Source organism: Bos javanicus, chromosome Y (assembly GCF_032452875.1).
Source record: "Bos javanicus breed banteng chromosome Y, ARS-OSU_banteng_1.0, whole genome shotgun sequence".
NCBI classification, from domain to species: domain Eukaryota; kingdom Metazoa; phylum Chordata; class Mammalia; order Artiodactyla; family Bovidae; genus Bos; species Bos javanicus.
Genome location: NC_083898.1, coordinates 3,097,510 through 3,114,036, shown reverse-complemented (window position 1 = coordinate 3,114,036; position 16,527 = coordinate 3,097,510).

Sequence of the window (16,527 nt, the reverse complement as noted above, 5' to 3'; positions counted from 1 at the left end):
ACACACAAACACACACAAACTGCTCGCATAATCACCAGGGCAAAGGGGTAAGAATGGCACACACAAACACACACACACAAACGAACAAACCATTGCACAGTCACCAGGGCATATGGCTGTAAATGGCACACATACACACTCACAAACCGGTTGCACTGTCACCAGGCCACGGGTCTGAGAACAGCACACACACACACACACACACACACACATACACACAAAAACCGCTTGCACAGTCACCACGGCACAGGGTTGAGAACGGCATACACACACTCACACACACACATAAACATACACATAAACCTGTTGCACAGTTGCCAGGGCACAGGGCTCAGAACAGCTGTAACACACACACACATACACACAAACTGGTTGTACAGTCGCCAGGGTACATGGCTGAGAACAGCACACAGACACACACAAAAACACATGAACAAACCGGTTGCACAGTCACCAGGGAACAGGGCTTAGAACAGCACACACACACACACACACACACAAACCGGATGCAGAGTCGCCAGGGTGCAGGGCTTAGAACTGCACGTACACACACGCACATACACACACAAACCGCTTACACAGTCACCAGGGATAAGTCTGAGAATGGCACACACACACACACGAACACCCGGTTTCACAGTCGCTAGCACAGGGCTGAGAATGGCACACACAGACACTCATACACACACATACACAAACACATAAACCGGTTGCACACACACCAAGGCACAGGGCTCAGAACAGCTCGAACACACACACACAGACACACACAAACCAGTTTCACAGTCGCCAAGCACAGTGCTGAGAACAGCACACAGACACACAGACACACACACATACACACGAACAAAGCAGTTGCACCGTCACAAGGGCACAGGGCTCAGAATATATCACACTCACACACACATACATAAACCGGTTTCACAGTCGCCAGGGCACAAGCATGAACAGCACACACACACACACACACACAAACACACACAAACCAGTTGCACAGTCTCCAGGGCACAGGGCTGAGAATTCACATACACACACACACACACACCTGATGCACAGTTACCAGGGCAGAGGGCTGAGAATGGCACACACTGACACACACTCACACAAACCGGTTGCACAGTCGCCAGGGTATAGGGCTGAGAACAACACACACACACACACACCAACAAACCGATGGCACAGTCGCCAGGGCACAGGGCTGAGAACAGAACACACACACACACACAGACATAAACCTGTTTCAGTTGCCAGAGCTTAAGCCTGAGAACAGCACACGCACACACTCAAACTAGATGCACAGTCGCCAGGACACAGGGCTGAGAACAGCACACACACACACACACACACACACACACACACACACCAGTTACACTGTCACTAAGGCACAGGACTGAAAACAGCACCAACACACACACACACACACACATATACACTCACACACATACACACACAAACCTCTTGCAAAGTCGCCAGTGCCCAGGGCTGAGAACGGAATACACACACACACACACACACACACACACATAAACCAGTTTCACAGTCGCCAGGGCACAGTGCTGAGAACAGCACATACACACACACACACATACACACACAAACTGCTTGCATAATCACCAGGGCAAAGGGCTGAGAATGGCACATACAAACACACACACACACAAACGAACAAACCATTGCACAGTCGCCAGGGCACAGGGCTGAAAATGGCACACACACACACTCACAAACCGGTTGCACTGTCACCAGGCCACGGGTCTGAGAACAACACACACACACAGACACACATACACACAAAAACCGTTTGCACAGTCACCACGGCACAGGGTTGAAAATGGCATACACACACACACATAAACATACATATAAACTTGTTGCACAGTTGCCAGGGTACAGGGCTCAGAACAGCTGTAACACACACACACATACACACAAACTGGTTGTAAAGTCGCCAGGGTACACGGCTGAGAACAGCACACAGACACACACAAAAACACACACGAACAAATCGGTTGCACAGTCGCCAGGGAACAGGGCTTAGAACAGCACACACACACACACACACATACACAAACCGTTTGCACAGTCGCCAGGGTGCAGGGCTTAGAACAGCACGTAAACACACACGCACATACACACACAAACCGCTTACACAGTCACCAGGGGTAAGTCTGAGAATGGCACACACATACACACGAACACCCGGTTTCACAGTCGCTAGCACAGGGCTGAGAATGGCACACATACACACTCACACACACACATACATAAACACATAAACCGGTTGCGCACTCACCAAGGCACAGGGCTCAGAAAAGCTCGAACACACACACACAGACACACACAAACCTTTGCACAGTCGCCAGCCATACGACTGAGAACAGCACACACACACACACACAAACCTGTTGAACAGTCGCCTGGGCACAGGGCAGTGAACAGAACAAACACACACACACACACACACACACACACACACACACCCAAACCGGTTGCACAGCTTCCAGGGCACAGGGCTGAGAATAGCACAGACACAGACACACACATACACAAACTGGTTTCATAGTCGCCAGGGCACGGGGCTGAAAATGGCACACACACACACATACACACACAAACAGGTTGCACAGTCGCCAGGGCAAAGGGCTGAGAAAAGCACACACACACACACACACACACAGAAACATTCACACAAACCGGTTGCACAGTCACCAGGGGACAGGGTTCAGAACAGCTCTAACACACACACACACACATGCAAACTGATTGCACAGTCTCCAGGGTACAGGGCTGAGAACAGAACACACATACACACACACACACATAGACATAAACCGGTTTCACAGTCGCCAGAGCACAAGCCTGAGAACAACACAGACACACACACGCACAAACACAAATGAGTTGCATGGTCACCAGCCCACAGGGCACACACACACACCGGTTGCACAATTGCCAGGCCTCGGGTATGAGAATGGCACACACACACACACATATGCAAACAAAAACACACAAACTGGTTGCACAGTCTCCAGGACACAGGGCTGAGAATTCACACACACACACACAAACAAACCTGGTGCCCAGTTGCCAGGGCACAGGGCTGAGAATAGCACACACACACACACACACACACACACATACCAGTTGCAGAATCGCCAGGGTACAGGGCTGAGAACTGAACACACACACAGACACAAACCGGTTTCACAGTCGCCAGAGCACAAGCCTGAGAACAACACAGACACACACACGCACACACACAAATTAGTTGCACAGTTGCCAGGGCACAGGGCTGAGTATGGCACACACACACACACACATACACAATCTGCTTGCACAGTCGCCAGGGCACACGGCTGAGAACAGAACACACACACACACACACACACACACACACACACATAAAGCAGTTTCACAGTCGCCAGAGCACAAGCCTGAGAACAGCACACACACACACACACGAAGAAAACCAGTTACACAGTTGCCAGTGCACAGGGCTGAGTATGGCACACACACACACACACACACACACGCACACACACACAAACCGATTTCACAGTCTCCAGGGCACAGGGCTGAGAACAGCACATACCCAAACACAAACATACACACACAAACTGCTTGCACAGTTGCCAGGGCAAAGGCTGAGAATGGCACACACAAACACACACACACACACGAAGAAACCATTGCACAGTCGCCAGGGCACAGGGCTGAGAATGGCACACACACACACACACATACAGTCATAAACAGGTTGCAATGTCGCCAGGCCAAAGGGCTGAGAACAGCACACACACACACACACACACACACAAAAAACACTTGCACAGTCTCCAGGGCACACAGATGAGAACGGTGTGCGCACATACGCACACACACACACACATACACACACACACATGAACAAACTAGTTGCACTGTTGCCAGGGCACAGGGCTGAAAACGGCACACACACACACACACACACACACACACACACATACACACACAAAACGGTTTCACAGTCACCAGAGCACAGTGTTGAGAACAGCACACAGACACACACACGCACACACAAACAAACCGGTGCACAGTCGCCAGGGCACAGGGCTTAAAACAGCACATGCACACACACACATACACACACACACACACACATACAGACACAAACCTCTTGTATATTCACCAGGGCACAGGGCTGAGAATAGAACACACATACACACACATACATAAACTGGTTTCACAGTCGCCAGGGCACAAGCCTGAGAACAGCCCACACACCCACACATGCACACACACACACATTAGTTGCACAGTCGCCAGGGCACAGGGCTGTGAACCACACAAACACACACACACACACTCATAAACACAAACCTGTTTCATAGTCGCTAGGGCATAGGGCTGAGAACGGGACACACACACACACACACACACATACATACACCAGTTTCACTGTCACCAGGGCACAGGCCAGAGAACAGCACACACACACACACAAACTGGTTGCACAGTTGCCAGGGCACAGGGCTGAGCATGGCACACATACACAGACACACACACAGACACACACAAGCTGGTTTCAGATTCGCCAGGGCACAAGGCTGAGAACAGCACACACACACACAAAAAAACACACAAACTGGTTGCACAGTGGCCAGGGCACAGAGCTAAGAATGGCACACACACACACACACACACACATAAACCAGTTACACAGTCTCCAGGGAACAAGCCTGAGAACAGCACACAACACACATGCACACACACAAACTAATTGCACAGTCTCCAGGGCACAGGGCTGAGAACAACACACACATACACACACACACCAACCGGTTGCACATTTACCATGGCACAGGTCTGAGAATGGCACACACACACACACACGCACACACATAGATAAACCGGTTGCACAGTCTCCAGGGCACAGGGCTGAAAACGGCACACACACACACATACACACACAAACCAGTTTCACAGTTGCCAGGCACAGTGCTGAGAACAGCACGCAGACACAGAGACACCCACACATACACACGAACAAAGCAGTTGCACCGTCACAAGGGCACAGGGCTCAGAATATATCACACTCACACACACATACATAAACCGGTTTCACAGTCGCCAGGGCACAAGCATGAACAACACACACACACACACACGCACAAACACACACAAACCAGTTGCACAGTCGCCAGGGCACAGGGCTGAGAATTCACATACACACACACACACACACACCTGATGCACAGTTACCAGGGCAGAGGGCTGAGAATGGCACACACTGACACACACTCACACAAACCGGTTGCACAGTCGCCAGGGCACAGGGCTGAGAACAACACACACACACACACACCAACAAACCGATGGCACAGTCGCCAGGGCACAGGGCTGAGAACAGAACACACACACACACACAGACATAAACCTGTTTCAGTCGCCAGAGCTTAAGCCTGAGAACAGCACATGCACACACTCAAATTAGTTGCACAGTCGCCAGGGCACAGGGCTGAGAACAGAACACACACACACACACACACGCACAAACGGGTTGCACAGTTGCCAGGGTACAAGTCTGAGAAAGGCACACACACACACACACACACTTATACACTAACTGGTTACACAATCGCCAGGGCACAGGGCTGGGTACAGCACACACACACACACACACACACACACACACACACACACCGGTTACACTGTCACTAAGGCACAGGACTGAAAACAGCACCAACACACACACACATATACACTCACACACACACACACACAAACCGCTTGCAGAGTCGACAGTGCCCAGGGCTGAGAACGGAACACACACACACACACACACATAAACCAGTTTCACAGTCGCCAGGGCACAGTGCTGAGAACAGCACATACACACACACACACATACACACACAAACTGCTTGCATAATTGCCAGGGCAAAGGGCTGAGAATGGCACACACAAACACACACACACACAAATGAACAAACCATTGCACAGTCGGCAGGGCACAGGGCTGAAAATGGCGCACACACACACTCACAAAACGGTTGCAATGTCACCAGGCCACGGGTATGAGAACAGCACACACACACACACACACATACACACAAAAACCGTTTGCACAGTCACCACGGCACAGGGTTGAGAACGGCATACACACACACACACACATAAACATACATATAAACTTGTTGCACAGTTGCCAGGGCACAGGGCTCAGAACAGCTGTAACACACACACACATACACACAAACTGGTTGTACAGTCGCCAGGGTACACGGCTGAGAACAGCACACAGACACACACAAAAACACACATGAACAAACCGGTTGCACAGTCGCCAGGGAACAGGGCTTAGAACAGCACACACACACACACACACACACACACACACACACAAACCGGTTGCACAGTCGCCAGGGTGCAGGGCTTAGAACAGCACGTACACACACACGCACATACACACACAAACCGCTTACACAGTCACCAGGGATAAGTCTGAGAATGGCACACCCATACACACGAACACCCGGTTTCACAGTCGCTAGCACAGGGCTGAGAATGGCACACATACACACTCACACATACACACACATAAACACATAAACCGGTTGCGCACTCACCAAGGCACAGGGCTCAGAAAAGCTCGAACACACACACACAGACACACACAAACCTTTGCACAGTCGCCAGCCATACGACTGAGAACAGCACACACACACACACAAACCTGTTGAACAGTCGCCTGGGCACAGGGCAGTGAACAGAACAAACACACATACACACACACAAACACCCAAACCGGTTGCACAGTTTCCAGGGCACAGGGCTGAGAATAGCACAAACACAGACAGACACACACACAAACTGGTTTCACAGTCGCCAGGGCTCAGGGCTGAAAATGGCACACACACACAGAAATACACACAAACCTTTTGCACAGTCACCAGGTTACAGGTCTTAGAACAGGACACATACACACACATACACACACAAACAGGTTGCAGAGTCGCCAGGGCAAAGGGCTGCGAAAAGCACACACACACACATACACACACACAAACATTCACACAAACCGGTTGCATAGTTGCAAGGGGACAGGGTTCAGAACAGCTCTAACACACACACACACACACACACACACACATGCAAACTGGTTGCACAGTCTCCAGGGTACAGGGCTGAGAACAGAACACACATACACACACACACACATAGACATAAACCGGTTTCACAGTCGCCAGAGCACAAGCCTGAGAACAACACAGACACACACACACACAAACATTCACACAAACCGGTTGCACAGTCGCCAGGGGACAGGGTTCAGAACAGCTCTAACACACACACACACACACACATGCAAACTGGTTGCACAGTCTCCAGGGTACAGGGCTGAGAACAGAACACACATACACACACACACACATAGACATAAACCGGTTTCACAGTCGCCAGAACACAAGCCTGAGAACAACACAGACACACACACGCACAAACACAAATGAGTTGCATGGTCACCAGCGCACAGGGCTGAGAACAGCACACACACACAAAACCAGTTGCACAATTGCCAGGGCTCGGGTCTGAGAATAGCACACACACACACACACATATATGCACACAAACACACAAAAAATGGTTGCACAGTCTCCAGGACACAGGGCTGAGAATTCACACACACACACACAAACAAACCTGTTACCCAGTTGCCAGGGCACAGGGCTGAGTATGGCACACACTCACACACACACACAAACCGGTTGAACCGTTACCAGAGCACAGGGCTGAGAACAGCACACATATACACACACACCGGTTGCACAGTCACCAGGCACAGGGCTAAGAATGGCACACACTCACACACACACACACAAACCGGTTTCACAGTCTCCAGGGAACAGGGCTGAGAACAGCACACACACACACACACACATAAACCGGTTGCAGAATCGCCAGGGTACAGGGCTGAGAACTGAACACACACACAGACACAAACCGGTTTCACAGTCGCCAGAGCACAAGCCTGAGAACAACACAGACACACACACGCACAAACACAAATTAGTTGCACAGTTGCCAGGACATAGGGCTGAGTATGGCACACACACACACACATACACAATCTGCTTGCACAGTCACCAGGGCACACGGCTGAGAACAGAACACACACACACACACACACACACACATAAAGCAGTTTCACAGTCGCCAGAGCACAAGCCTGAGAACAGCACACACACACACACACACGAAGAAAACCAGTAGCACAGTTGCCAGGGCACAGGGCTGAGTATGGCACACACACACACACACACACACACAAACCGGTTTCACAGTCTCCAGGGCACAGGGCTGAGAACAGCACATACCCAAACACAAACATACACACACAAACTGCTTGCACAGTTGCCAGGGCAAAGGGCTGAGAATGGCACACACAAACACACACACACACGAAGAAACCATTGCACAGTCGCCAGGGCACAGGGCTGAGAATGGCACACACACACACACACACATACACTCATAAATAGGTTGCAATGTCGCCAGGCCAAAGGGCTGAGAACAGCACACACACACACACATACACAAAAAAACCACTTGCACAGTCTCCAGGGCACACAGATGAGAAGGCGCGCGCACACACACACACACACACACACACACACACACACACATGAACAAACTAGTTGCACTGTTGCCAGGGCACAGGGCTGAAAACGGCACACACACACACACACACACACATACACACACAAAATGGTTTCACAGTCACTAGAGCACAGTGTTGAGAACAGCACACAGACACACACACGCACACACAAACAAACCGGTGCACAGTCGCCAGGGCACAGGGCTTAAAACAGCACATACACACACACACACACACAACAACCGGTTGCACAGTCGCCAAGGGACAGGGCTGAGTACCACAGACACACACACACACATATAAACACAAACCGGTTTCACAGTCAACAGGAAACAGGGCTCAGAACAGCACACACATACACACACACACAAAACTGTTGCACTGTTTCCAGGGCACAGGATTGAGAACAGCACACACACAGATTCACACACACACATAAACAAACACATAAACTGGTTGTGCACTCTCCAAGGCACAGGGCTCAGAACAGCTCTAACACAAACACACACACAGAAACCGATTCCACGGTCACCAGGGTACATGGCTGAGAACAGAACACACACACACACAGACATAAACCGGTTTCACAGTCGCCAGAGCACAAGCCTGAGAACAACACAGACACACACACGCACACACAAAAATTAGTTGCACAGTCGCCAGGGCACAGGACTGAGAACAGCACACAAACACACACAGGGACACACAAACGGGTTGCACAGTTTCCAGGACACAGGTCTGAGAATGAAACACACACACACACACACACACACACACATAAACACAAACTGGTTTCACAGTTGATAGGAAACAGGGATGGGAATGGCAGACATACACACACACACACACATGCACAAAACTGTTGCACTGTTTCCAGGGCACAGGATTGAGAACAGCACACACACAGATTCACACACACACATACACAAACAAAAAACCGGTTGCGCACTAGCCAAGGCACAGGGCTCAGAACAGCTCTAACACAAACACACATTCAAACTGGTTGCACAGTCTCCAGGGTACAGGGGCTGAGAACAGAACACACACGCACACACACACACATAAACCAGTTTCACAGTCTCCAGAAAACAAGCCTGAGAACAACACAGACACACACACGCACACACACAAATTAGTTGCACAGTCGCCAGGGCACAGGACTGAGAACAGCACACACACACACACAGGGACACACAAACGGGTTGCACAGTTGCCAGGACACAGGTCTGAGAATGAAACACACACACACACACACACAAACTGGTTTCATAGTCGCCAGGGCACAGGGCTGAGAACAGCACACACACACACATGCACACACACAAACTAACTGCACAGTCGCCAGGGCACAGGGCTGAGAACAGAACACACACACACACACACACAAACCAGTTTCACAGTCTCCAGAGAACAAGCCTGAGAACAGCACACACACACACATGCACACAAACTAACTGCACAGTCACCAGGGCACAGGGCTGAGAACAGCACACACATACACACACACACACACAAACCGGTTGCACATTTACCATGGCACAGGTCTGAGAATGGCACACACACACACACACACGCACACACACAGACAAACCAGTTGCACAGTCTCCAGGGCACAGGGCTGAAAACGGCACACACACACACAAACACACACAAACCGGTTTCACAGTCGCCAGGCACAGTGCTGAGAACAGCACACAGACACACAGACACACACACATACAAATGACAAAGCAGTTGCACCATCGCCAGGGCACAGGGCTCAGAATATATCACACTCACACACACATACATAAACCGGTTTCACAGTCACCAGGGCACAAGCATGAACAGCACACACACACACAAACCAGTTGCACAGTCTCCAGGGCACAGGGCTGAGAATTCACATACACACACACACACACACCTGCTGCACAGTTACCAGGGCAGAGGGCTGAGAATGGCACACACTCACACTCACACACACTCACACAAACCGGTTGCACAGTCGCCAGGGCACAGGGCTGAGAACACAACACACACACACACACAGACATAAACCGGTTTCAGTCGCCAGAGCTTAAGCCTGAGAACAGCACAGGCACACACTCAAACTTGTTGCACAGTCGCCAGGGCACAGGACTGAGAACAGCACACACACACACAGAAACAAACGGGTTGCACAGTTGCCAGGGCACAAGTCTGAAAATGGCACACACACACTACACACACCCCAACTGGTTGCACATTTATCACGGCACAGGTCTGAGAATGGCACACACACACACACACAAACCAGTTGCACAGTCTCCAGGACACAGGGCTGAGAATTCACACACACACACACACACAAACACACAGCTGCTGCACAGTTACCAGGGCAGAGGCCTGAGAATGGCACACACTCACACATACACACACAAACAGGTTGAACAGTCACCAGGGTATAGGGCTGAGAACAACACACACACACGCCCAAACACACACACCAATAAACCGGTGGCACTGTCGCCAGGGCACAGGGCTGAGAACAGAACACACACACACACACAGACATAAACCGGTTTTACAGTCACCAGAGCTTAAGCCTGAGAACAGCACACGCACACACAAAAACTAGTTGCACAGTCGCCAGGGCACAGGACTGAGAACAGCACACACACACACACACAAACATACACATACACACAAAAACCGCTTGCACATTCGTCAGGGCAGAGGGCTGAGAACAGCACACATACACACACACACAAACACAAACTGGTTGCGCAGTCATCAGTGCACATTTCTGAGAACGGCACACACACACACACACACACACTAACACACATGCACAAAGCGGTTGCACAGTTGCCAGGGCACAGGGCTGAGGACAGCACAGACATGCAGACACACACACACACACACACACCGGTTGCACAGTCACCAGGGCACAGGGCTGAGAATGCCACACACACACACAAACAAACACACACATACACATAAACCGGTTGCACAGTAGCCAAGGCACAGGGCTCACAACAGCTCAAACACACACACACACACACCACAAACCTGATTCATTGTAGCCAGGGCACAGGACTGAGAACAGCACTGACACACACACACACACACACACACACCCAACCACTTGCACAGTCTCTAAGAAACAGGGCTGAAAAGAGCACACACTTACACACACTCACACACACAAACGGTTACACAGTCGCCAGGACACAGAGATGAGAATCGCACGCACACACACACACAAACACACACGCACAAACCGGTTGCACAGTCGCCAGGGCACAGGGCTGAGGACAGCACAGGCACGCGCACACACACACACACACCAGTTGTACAGTCACCAGGGCACTGGGTTGAGAACGGCACACAAAAACATACACACAAACACACACACACACACACACCAGTTGCACAGTCAGAAGGGCACATGGCTGAAAACAGCACACACACAGACACACACACACACCGGTTCCCCAGTTGCCAGGGCACAAGGCTCAGGATGGCACACACACCTACACACACATATACACAAACTGGTTGAACAGTCGCCAGGGCAAAGTGTTGAGAACAGCACACATACGCACACACACACAGGCATACAGATACTGGTTGCACAATCGCCAGGGCACAGGGCTGAGAACAGCAACACACACACACATGAACACAAACCAGTATCAGAGTCGCCAGTGCACAGGGCTGATAACAGCACCCACACACACCCGCACACACTCAAGCCGGTTTCACAGTTGCCAGACCACAGGGCTGAGATCAGCACTCCCCCCCACACACACACACAAACCTGTGCACATTCGCCAGCGTACAGGGCTGAGAACAGCACATACACACACATACACACACACACAAAAACCGGTTGTACAGTCGCCAGGGCACAGGGCTGAGCATGGCACACACACAGACCGACACACACACAAAGAAACCAGTTTCAGAGTTGCCAGGGCAGAGGGCTGGGAACAGCACACACACACACATACACACACACACACCGGTTGCACAGTCGCCTGGGCACAGAGCTGAAAATGGCATACACAGACAAAAACAACAGGTTGCACAGTCGCCAGGACACAGGGCTGAGAATTCAAACTTACACACACACACACACACACACACACACACACACACACAAACCTGTTGCACAGTTGCCAGGGCACAGGGCTGAGAACGGCACACACACACACCAGTTACACTGTCACTAAGGCACAGGGCTAAAAACAGCACACACACAAACACACACACACATATACACTCACATACATACACACACAAACTGCTTGCACAGTCGCCAGGGCACATGGCTGAGAATGGCACAAACACACACACACACACACACACACACAGCAGTTTCACAGTCGCCAGGGCACAGGGCTGTGAATGGCACACACAAACACTGACACACACAAACATGAACAAACCATTGCACAATCACCAGGGCACAGGGCTGAGAATTCAAACTTACACACACACACACAAACCTGTTGCACAGTCGCCAGGGCACAGGGCTGAGAACAGCACACACACACACACACACAAACCGTTTGCACTGTTGCCAGGGAACAGGGCTGAAATCAGCACACACACAGACACACATACACAGAAAAACCGCTTGCACAGTCGCTAGGGCACAGGGCTGAGAACGGCGCCCACACACACAAACACACAAACAAAGACACACAATCCGGTTTCACAGTCGCCAGAGCACAGGGCTGAGAACAGCACACATACACACACACAAACACAAACTGGTTGCACAGTCATCAGTACACATTGCTGAGAATGGCACACACACACACACTAACACACATACACCTAAATCTGCTGCACATTCGCCAGGGCACAGGACCATGAACAGCACACAAGAAACACACACACACACAAACAGGTTGCACAGTAGCTAGGGCACAGGGCTGAAAACAGAACACACACACACACAAACCAGTTTCACAGTCACCAGAGAACAGGGCAGAGAACAGCACACACACACACAAACACAGAAAGACACACATACAAAAAAACTGGTTGCACAGTCGCCAGGGCACAGGGCTGAGAACAGCACACACACACACACACACACACACACACATACACACTAAAGGGTTGCAAAGTTGCCAGGGCACAGGTCTGAGAATGGCACACACACACACACACACACACACACACACATACAGGTTGCACAGACTCCAGGACACAGGGCTGATAATTCACACACACACACACACACAAAGCAGTTCTACAGTCGCCAAGGCAAAGGGCTCAAAACAGCTCTAACACACACACACACATACATAAATCGGTTTCACAGTCACCAGAGCACAAGCCTGAGCACAGCACACACACGCACACACACAAACTAGTTGCACAGTCGCCAGGGCACAGGGCTGAAAACAGCACACACACACACACACACAGACAAACTAGTTGCACAGTCGCCAGAGCAGAGGGCTGAGAACAGCACACACACACACACACAAAGGTTTGCATAGTTGTCAGCACACAGGTCTGAGAATGTCACACACAGACATACGCACACACACACAAACCGGTTGCACAGTCTCCAGGGCACAGGGCTGAGAATTCAAACTTACACACATACACACACACACAAACCTGTTGCACAGTTGCCAGGCCACAGGGTTGAGAACAGCACACACTCACACACACAGACAAACGGGTTGCACAGTGGCCAGGGCACAGGGCTGAAATCAGCACAAAAACACACACGCACAAAAACACACACACACAAACACCGGTTACACTGTCACTAAGGCACAGGACTGAAAACAGCACCAACACACACACACACATATACACTCACACACATACACACACAAACCTCTTGCACAGTCACCAGTGCCCAGGGCTGAGAACGGAACAACACACACACACACACACACACACACACACACACACACATAAACCAGTTTCACAGTCGCCAGGGCACAGTGCTGAGAACAGCACATACACACACACATACATACACACACAAACTGCTTGCATAATTGCCAGGGCAAAGGGCTGAGAATGGCACACACACACACTCACAAACCAGTTGCACTGTCACCAGGCCATGGGTCTGAGAACAGCACAAACACACACACACATACACACAAAAACCGCTTGCACAGTCACCACGGCACAGGGTTGAGAACGGCATACACACACTCACACACACACACATAAATATACACATAAACTTGTTGCACAGTTGCCAGGGCACAGGGCTCAGAACAGCTGTAACACACACACACATACACACAAACTGGTTGTAAAGTCGCCAGGGTACACGGCTGAGAACAGCACACAGACACACACAAAAACACACATGAACAAACCGGTTGCACAGTCGCCAGGGAACAGGGCTTAGAACAGCACACACACACACACACACACACAAACACCCAAACCGGTTGCACAGTTTCCAGGGCACAGGGCTGAGAATAGCACAAACACAGACAGACACACACAAACTGGTTTCACAGTCGCCAGGGCACGGGGCTGAAAATGGCACACACACACAAATAATCACAAACCTGTTGCACAGTCACCAGGTTACAGGTCTTAGAACAGGACACATACACACACATACACACACAAACAGGTTGCACAGTTGCCAGGGCAAAGGGCTGAGAAAAGCACACACACACACACACAAACATTCACACAAACCGGTTGCACAGTTGCCAGGGGACAGGGTTCAGAACAGCTCTAACACACACACACACACACACACACATGCAAACTGGTTGACCAATCTCCAGAGTACAGGGCTGAGGACAGAACACACATACACACACACACACATAAACCGGTTTCACAGTCGCCAGAGCACAAGCCTGAGAACAACACAGACACACACACGCACAAACACAAATGAGTTGCATGGTCGCCAGCGCACAGGGCTGAGAACAGCACACACACACACAAACTGGTTGCACAATTGTCAGGGTTCGGGTCTGAGAAAGGCACACACACACACACACATATGCACACAAACACACAAAAACTGGTTGCACAGTCTCCAGGACACAGGGCTGAGAATTCACACACACACACAAACAAACCTGTTGCACAGTTGCCAGGGCACAGGGCTGAGTATGGCACACACTCACACACACACACACAAACCGGTTGAACCGTTACCAGAGCACAGGGCTGAAAACAGCACACACATACACACACACTGGTTGTACAGTCACCAGGCACAGGGCTAAGAATGGCACACACTCACACACACACACACACACACAAACCGGTTGCACTGTCACCAGGGCACAGGGCTGAGAACAGCACACACACACACACACACACACACACACACATAAACCGGTTGCAGAATCGCCAGATACAGGGCTGAGAACTGAACACACACACAGACACAAACCGGTTTTACAGTCGCCAGAGCACAAGCCTGAGAACAACACAGACACACACACACACACACACAAATTAGTTGCACAGTTGCCAGGGCACAGGGCTGAGTATGGCACACACACACACACACACATACACAATCTGGTTGCACAGTCGCCAGGGCACATGGCTGAGAACAGAACACACACGCACACACACACACACACATACATAAACCAGTTTCACAGTCGCCAGAGCACAAGCCTGAGAACAGCACACACACACACACATATACACACATTGAAAAAAACCAATTGCACAGTTGCCAGGGCACAGGGCTGAGTATGGCACACACACACACACACACACACACACACACACACAAACCGGTTTCACAGTCTCCAGGGCACAGGGCTGAGAACAGCACATACCCAAACACAACATACACACACAAACTGCTTGCACAGTTGCCAGGGCAAGGGCTGAGAATGGCACACACAAACACACACACACACACACGAAGAAACCATTGCACA